The sequence below is a fragment of the Lissotriton helveticus genome, chromosome 11, assembly GCF_964261635.1.
Source record: "Lissotriton helveticus chromosome 11, aLisHel1.1, whole genome shotgun sequence".
NCBI lineage: Eukaryota > Metazoa > Chordata > Amphibia > Caudata > Salamandridae > Lissotriton > Lissotriton helveticus.
This window is the reverse complement of record NC_136072.1, coordinates 834,513,131-834,521,063: the sequence shown is the minus strand read 5'-3', so window position 1 is coordinate 834,521,063 and position 7,933 is coordinate 834,513,131. Positions and strand designations below refer to the sequence as shown.

At 44.9% G+C, this 7,933-nt stretch overlaps 1 protein-coding gene across 3 annotated transcripts in view; it reads right to left on the bottom strand.

Annotated features, from left to right (window-relative positions):
* Positions 1-223: 223 nt before the first annotated feature.
* GPAT2 (glycerol-3-phosphate acyltransferase 2, mitochondrial) overlaps positions 224-7,933 on the bottom strand; it is a 1,306,638-nt gene continuing 1,298,928 nt past the window's right edge. For all 3 annotated transcript variants that reach the window (XM_078667014.1, XM_078667016.1, XM_078667015.1), the window contains one exon: positions 224-413. The gene's annotated coding sequence lies outside the window, so the exon portion shown is untranslated. The remainder of the gene's footprint in view (positions 414-7,933) is intronic.

Below are 7,933 nucleotides of genomic sequence, written 5' to 3'. Positions count from 1 at the left end.
TGTGATGGCCCTGCACACTTCCTTCGTTTTTTAAAGCAGTAACACCATGTCTGCCCCCTTCTGCCATGCACTGTGAGGGTCTTGCACATCAGCCTCAGTTTATGCCATGGGAAGGTTTTCCACACCTCATTCAATTTCTAGTGGGAATGGCCTTCACAGTTATTTCAATAAAGCTGAATAGTAAGGTCACAGTTTACAGAAGATACATTTTCCACAACAAGAATATTTTGCAAACTCTTATTTATTCAAAGTTTGTTCGGTACAGTGCCAGTTTAACATTCAATATTAAAATGTCATAACTACAAAATGCCTGGATTACAGGAGTGAAGAGATGCATACAAATGCACTTGCATGGGCAAGATCCCAACATCATTTTTATCCGTTCTTAAAGCTGTTGAGAATCGTTTCTTAGCCTGAAAGAAAGAAACATTTGTAATCTTTAAAGGTATTCTTACACTAACTCTAAAGCATGCATTTTGCTCAGTATTAGAATATGTTTGGGATAATGTACTTCCATCATAGGTAAGACTACTTGCAAGTCAACTAATAGTTTGGTGACAAATCAAAGAAGCATAACTAAAGATGGAGGGCTTAATTTATAGAACGGCGGGTGGCCAGCTGCTCTGCCATGAGGACGGAGTAAATTACGCTGTAGCCATGACTGAAAGACCACCCGAAAATTTATAAATGACTGCCAAGCAGGCATTGGCTGGAAACGCTGTATTCCGCTTCCTGTCCACGCATTTTACTGTTTCTACTGGGCTATGTCGCAAGGACGTGCCCAGTACCAAACAATATTTTTTTCTTTTCAAAAAGAAAGCCCAAAATTGCATTTTTATTTTTGAAAAGAAATAATACAATGCTCCCATCACCATGGAGGTCTTCTCCCCTGGTGAAGGCAGCAATATAACGATTTAAGAAGCAGTAAAAATGACAACATGTCCGCCCATCTAAATTGGGCGGGCCGCCATGTAGCCATTTGTCCGATGGCCCTTACTCCTCAGGGCCATCAGAGATGTTTGGCCACGGCAGAGACAGATTAGTCTCCACCATGCCCTAACTGAAGGTTCACCTGCAAATAAATCACGAAGGCGGACCTTGATATTGTCGGTATGTATATTCTGTTGCAACAGAGTATACATACCACCAATATATTAATCGGATCCAGAGTTCCTTTCAGTGTTCACAAAACTCTGCGGTGACTTGCAAAATTTATTTTACGTATGGTAGAAGGTATTTTATATCTCATAATAAAAGACCACACGATGATTATCCCTTCCCAGCACCCATTATATTCTTGGTATTTTGCCCCTTCTGATCAAAGGTATCTGTTGGTTGCAGATAGTAAACAAGTTATGTACCTTTAACAACAGTTCACCAGCATATGTACTATTCATGGATTCATATGTTTCAATATTTCCCTGTCATCAAGCTTCGAGCACCCGGTAAAATTTACATTGTGATACAAAAAAGTATATTTGAAACAGTTTAAAACTATGTTACTTTAGTAGCACAATCCTCTTGTTAGAAACACCTGGGCTTCAACCAAAGAGGTGAGAGTACACTGATCTTCACTTATCCAAAACGCTTCGATCCATTAGATCTCTACACAGCACTGGTGTGAAAGGATATATGTTTAAAGAGCTTCTGATCAGGGAGGAGAAATAATCACATGCGATGGTAAGAAAAATAGCAACACTGAATAACTGCGGTTAAAGGTAAGTGACTTATTTTTTCTTCAGCATGGATTCTTTCATAGATTCACCTGCTGAATTAGACTAGCAATTAGTATCCAGTGAATAATCCATATACATTTTTTCCATAACATTCTGTGGCATTATGGAGTAGATTATGTACAACTGAATCGAGACTTACCTTAGTGGAAGAGATAATGCAAATCCACATGACCAAAAGGCAATTCCCTGAAAGAGTCCAAATCCAAGCAGTAATGTCTTGTGAAGTTGTGGCGACTCCTCTACTTTGCAGCTCTACGGATGACTGATGGAGGAACTCATCATAAATGTTGCCATGGCAGCCAGAATAGGCTGACACAGAAGAATGTATGCAAGGACCAGAATTAAGAGTGACATATGTCAACATCAGCAGCAATGCATCTTGGTATGCCTTGTTTTAAGAGGGAATGCCTAAGAGCCAAAAAGTGCTGCTGAGACTGATGGAAGGACTTGATACAGTCAATCAAGCATTTGCGGATATCTGATGAGTATAGCTCTTTTTTAGCGCATATGTTAGGGTCTGGAAGAATGCTTTGAGCATTTTGAATTTGCGAGAAGAAAAAGACTGACTTTATGGAAGCGAAATAAGGGTGTGTTGAACGTGAAAGAGTGAATTTCAAAGACTCGCTTAGTGGATGCGAAGGCCAGCAGCAAAGCAGTTTTCAATAACACTAATTTGTTGCAGCTTTGTGAATGATTTGGGATGGTGGTTTCAACCATTGACAAAGAACAGCATTAATCTTTCATGGGAAACATGTGGGACGCACAAGAGGGAAGGCCATGCACATCCTTTCAAGGAATTTCTGTCATGAATCGCGGCGCTGGCCGCTCCCTGCCATCCCCGCATGCACGCACAGAAACACCAGAATACTCACTTCCGGGCGAAGGTCCGACCCAGTCTAGTCTTGGACAGCTGGCCTGAGGATCCTGAAGCACTTCCGGGGGAAACGCTTAACCATCGCGTTTCCTGCCGGCTCAGGGCTCCGAATTCTACCCTGAGGAGTATCCTGCGACACGGCTTGGATAGAAGCGCCGTTTCCTCAAGCCGTCTGCACCGCGCTGAAGCGCCGTTTCCTCAAGCCGTCTTCACCGCGCTGGTGCGCTGTTTGCCGGCTGTTGTCACCGCGCTGTGCGCACTACCACAGCTGGTATACACAGCGCTGAAACTTTGTATTTGGGTTGTTTCCTTCGCGCAGGAGCGCTTGCTTTGTTTTCCGTGTGGCCCCGCGCTAGAGCGCAATATAGGGCCACCCATTTCTGCCTCCAGTACCCTAGTCGCGCAGGAGCGCTGTTTATGGCTAAGGGTAATAGCACAGGAGTGCTTTTCGTTTTGGGTTTTCATTTTCTTTTGAACATTGGTTCTCCATCGCGCAGGAGCGCTGCTGGGAGAATAGCTCGGCTGGACTGAGCCTTGTACATAGTAAAGTTAGGATGCCACCGAACTAGAGACTGAGATCTAATTTAAGTTCACGCGCAGGAGCGCCCTCCTTTTCATTTTGCTTGGATGTCTCGCGCTGGAGCGCTTCTACTTGGTTATCCTCGTGAGATGCTGATTGATGCCTGAACACCACGAACAACAGAATCACTGGTGAGTTCACGGAAGGTTGCTTCTGTGTGTGCTTGGGTGGGCTGCGCAGGAAGTGTGGTTCCTTCTGATCTGGTTCTTTTCTGCTTTCCCAGCTGGCACCGAGACACCCGCAAGCTCCACACCCTTATCAATCCTCTGCATCCTGGCTCCCTTCCCTGCGTCCATCTCATCCCTGCTGGGTCATTCACTCCACGAGGGTCAGGTGGGTACAGGTGCGGGCGCTCTTGTCGTCTCTGCGGAATAGCTTCACAAGCAAAGGTAAGTCTTGTGGGGCACCCGACAATTTCTTATTGATCAGTATTGACAGCAGAGATGAGGATTCAGAAGATCGTCAAAATCAGAACAGCCACTAAGAGAACGCTTATTTAGCCATACTTGCCAGATGGAGGAGATAGGGTAACTTTTGGCGTGGTTGTACCAATACATGGTGGAATCTATTGCCTGATACAGAAGTGATTCCATTTTCCTTGATGAGTGTTGGTGTTAGACAAAGCTCTGATCTGAGAAAGGTGTGAGCAATATAAATAAATATCTGAATGCAAACGCCAAGTGTTGATGAGCCATGGAGAAAAACCCAAGTGGAGAATCTGATATTATCCACAGACAGTGGTTTTATGTTAGAGCCACGCAGGCGTTAATCAAGCACGCCTTAATAATGCAGTACCAACCACAAATGCGTCTTTAAACACATTCCGTTACCACGCAAGCCGTTTCAACGACTTGCCTTAGGGAAAGCTCTGGAGTTGGCATAGTATAATTTACTAATCCAACTCCAGTCTGTGCAACAGTAGGGTAAGTATTAGACTTAAGGTCCAAAATCAATCTAACAATGCTTTCCTTTAGGGAAGCTGTTGTAATGACTTAGGTGGTAAAGGAATGTGCTGTAAAAATGCTGTGGTGGTTCGGACTGCGCTGTTGAGGCACAGCATAGTTCAAGCTGCGGTGTAAAGGCTGATTCCTATGGACAGTAGGTCATGATGTGTTCCCAAAGGGAAAGGGATGGGTGGAGCTTCAGAGAAATGAACGAGGTGAGTGAACCAATACTGGCTGGCTCAATTAGGGCTCTCTCTTGACTTTGCAGAGAACTCTGTGGAAGTAAAATTGTAAGTAAAGGTCTTGAACCATAACAACAAAAATGCATTTCCCTCCAATACCGGATGCCACCACCCACTGACAAAATACCTGTTTCTTGTTTGACGGGGTTGCAAACAGATTTAAGGCTGGGTGGCCACTGTGCTGGAAGATGATGGTTGCCAGATCCTATTGCAGCTCCCATTTGTAAAAGACAGCCATTTTCCTGCTGAGGGGGATCAACTAGTTGTTGCCGACTCCTGGGAGATGTTCTGCCTTCAATCAAATTCTGTGGCTTAATGCCCTAAACCAAATAAGCTGTGCTTTCTCTGACAGTGCAAGAGACGTTGTGCCACTCTGCTTGATGATGTGAAACATGGAAGTCTAGTTGTCCCTTCTTACTATCCCTGGCGAATTGTGTCGTCCTGGAAGGAGACTATGCAGTCTCTTTTAGACTCCCAGGAGGTCCAGCACACTGGTAGATAGGTAATTCTTGTAGCCAGACAATTGGCCCTTTGTAAACCTTGATGGCAGCCTCCCCACCATTTCAGTGACATATCCATGGTCATGACAAATTGAGTCAGTTGAGATTGAAAACGTAAACCTTGCTTTACTTTGACTCTATTCAGACACTGTATAAAGCTATTTTTAAATGTGTTAAATTGTTTGTTACCTGGATATGATCAATGAAGGAGCTAAACACTTGGAGCCACTGGCTGTTTAACTCTTCTTGTAGAGGTGCTTCCTTAAACTGAAATGTGGAATCAATGGCATATACAAAGAGAGGAGGGGTAGGGGAATGGGGTGCAGTGGGAGCACGCAAGGGGGCATGGGAGGGAGTGTTTAAAATAGTATTAAGAAAAAAAAAGTTATGCTTACCTGCTGCAGGCCTCCTCCTGCTCGCGCCTTGGTGCTGGGAATTTTTTGTCCCAGCAAGAAACACTGTGACTATGTCACAGACCCCCTATTCAATCTCTGCACTGCTCTGCCTGAGCAGGCCAGAAAGACGCCCTGCTCAGACCAGGGAGTCTTTGGGGTTTCTCCAGCCGGGCTGCTCAATGCAGCTGGGCTGTAGAAACTTGGTCGACACAAGACGGCCAGCCAAACACACATGAGCACTAAGGGAGGGCAACCAGCACTCCTCCTCCCCCTCCCATCCCTCGGCCCTGCCCCTCCCTACAAGCTGGCAGGGACAGCGGCTTAAAGATAAAATAATATTGAAATATTGTTTTATTTTTTTGCTGCTGACTCTGAGCCAATGGGGCGGGGCGGGGCTGCCCCTGATCAATGGCATGCAGGAGGACACCATGCCCAGTAACGATTTAAATAGATGGACAGACACTGCATCTACTTTTTGAATCTTCAGAGTAAGAAACGGTATGCAAAGAACTATTCTGATGGATAGGCTGAGACAACTTTGATAGTCAAGATGGAGCCAGTTCAGCCAAGTGACAAACTTTTGCTCTCCATAAACGTTATTGCTTTAGTTACCTCTAGCTTTGGCATGGACTGAAATTCCACAGGGAAGCCCCTGTGAAGGTAAGGGGGGTTAGGGGAGGAAGCAGCACCCTGTCTCACATCTTAGCTCCAGGCATGCAGGAGCTCCAAAGCTCGTCAGCTTGTAGTCTTGCGTAGCCTTTTTAAACAACAAAGAAAGGGGGAGGATGGTAGGAGCACACTGCCTCCCATCCCAGAGCCACTGCCCCATGGCATCCTGGTTAGTGTAGTACAGAAATTCACACTTGCATCAAAGTTCATTATATTTCCCAAAGCTAGTGCAGTCATTGTCGTATCTGTAGACACATGTTTCTGGATTACTCTGTCAACAATAGGGAATTATGTGGTTGCTGGACATGCTGCCACAAATTTCCTCAGGTCAATACCACTCTGGGCATGCAGAAGCTCCATAAGCCTATAAGCTGACGAGCTTCGGAGCTCCTGCATCTCAGTAATGGCGTTGGGATATGAGGCAGTGTGCTCCTAACCCTCTTCACAGCCCTTGTGAAGGTGCCTGAATTTCATCACTTGACGTTAAAATCATCATGGAGAAAACTGAAAGAAAGGGGATGTCACTGGTCTATAGATCCTTGATACTCCACCTCTCCGACCACTTCCTGAGTCTTAATGAAAAATGGGAAAGGGATCAAGGTGATATAGATGATGATGATGATGATGAATGGAGAGAAGCTAAAATGGCGCCCGGTGTCCTGGCCATCTCGGACTGATTCCGTTTCAGTATCTGTATTAGGTTTCCTTTCATCCCTCCAGGTTGTGGAAGATGGGCAGGCCTCCTCTCTGGCATGTAAAAGATGTGGGGGAAGTCCGTTGGCAGGTTTCTACAAACTGTTTAGGAATGCCTGGCTATATCACAATATGGGTTAGAAAATCATAACTACTTGGATGGAGTGAAGGGTCATGCCAGTCCTGATGACCCCAAGCCTTCATTGTTGGGAATAAAGGATGAGTGAATAGTTTGCAGAGCACCCGGATGTTGGCAGGATTGGGTTTCCTGCTAGCAAAACCTTTATATTGCAAGTAAAAGGAAACATTTAACGCCAAACAAATCTTGAGAAATGTCAGAGGAGAAAGGGCCAGTGTGCGATTTCGGAGGAGTGTGTTTTCAAAGATTGAGGATGACCCACCATTTATTTGAAAATATGGTTGAAATGGAGGTAGCAGAGGTAGAACGCTTGATCATGTGCTGGGGTTTATTGTAGTTTCTGAATCCAGTTCCTGCCAAGAGGCTAATGGCTGGCACCCCTATGATACTGTATGAGGCTGGGGGATGTTGATGCGGTAAATGTATCAAAAACGTTGTATATCCAATTGAAGTTGAGAATCTGTATCTGTTTATTTACAGTTTTAGAATGCAAATACGTTTTGGGCAAAAAAGGAAAAAAGGATGGATCCTGGAATTGCACCGAGACTGAGGTAGTGAGGTACAGATGAGATATTCTCATGGCCAGTTTCTTGATGAACTTTGTGCATACCTGTATGGGATTGCTTACATTTGCTAATAACCTACCATTCCCAATTGCAGAGACATGGGAAGAGTTGTTGATCTTGGTGACGGAGAAAGGCAGCTACTGGGACGATGCACCTGAGGAATATCCTTGGCACTAAATTCAGGCCAAAGGGTAACACCTTGAATTTATAGTGGTACTTGGCTACCTCAAGTCTTAGATACTTGCAATACATGGGATGAATGGGTTCAAGGTCGCAGGCAACTTGCAGCTCCAGAGAAGTCAAACTCTCCTTCTTGAAGCAACTGCAACTACTCCTGGCTTTCCAAAATAATCCATATTTCTGCTGTCTTTGTCTGGTGGAGCAGTTTTAAGAAAGACAGATTCATGGAATGAACTTGAGTGTCACTACAGAGTCCGCCTTTGAGTATACAGTAAGGCATGCAGGTGTATCGTCAGAGGCACTGGATCTTTTATGGAGCTGGCATTGTCCAAAGAATCAGTCACTACGAGTGTAGTGCAGATGTAAAGGAACCACAGGAGATCCAGTCGTGCTGGTAAAGACTAAACTGGTCGAG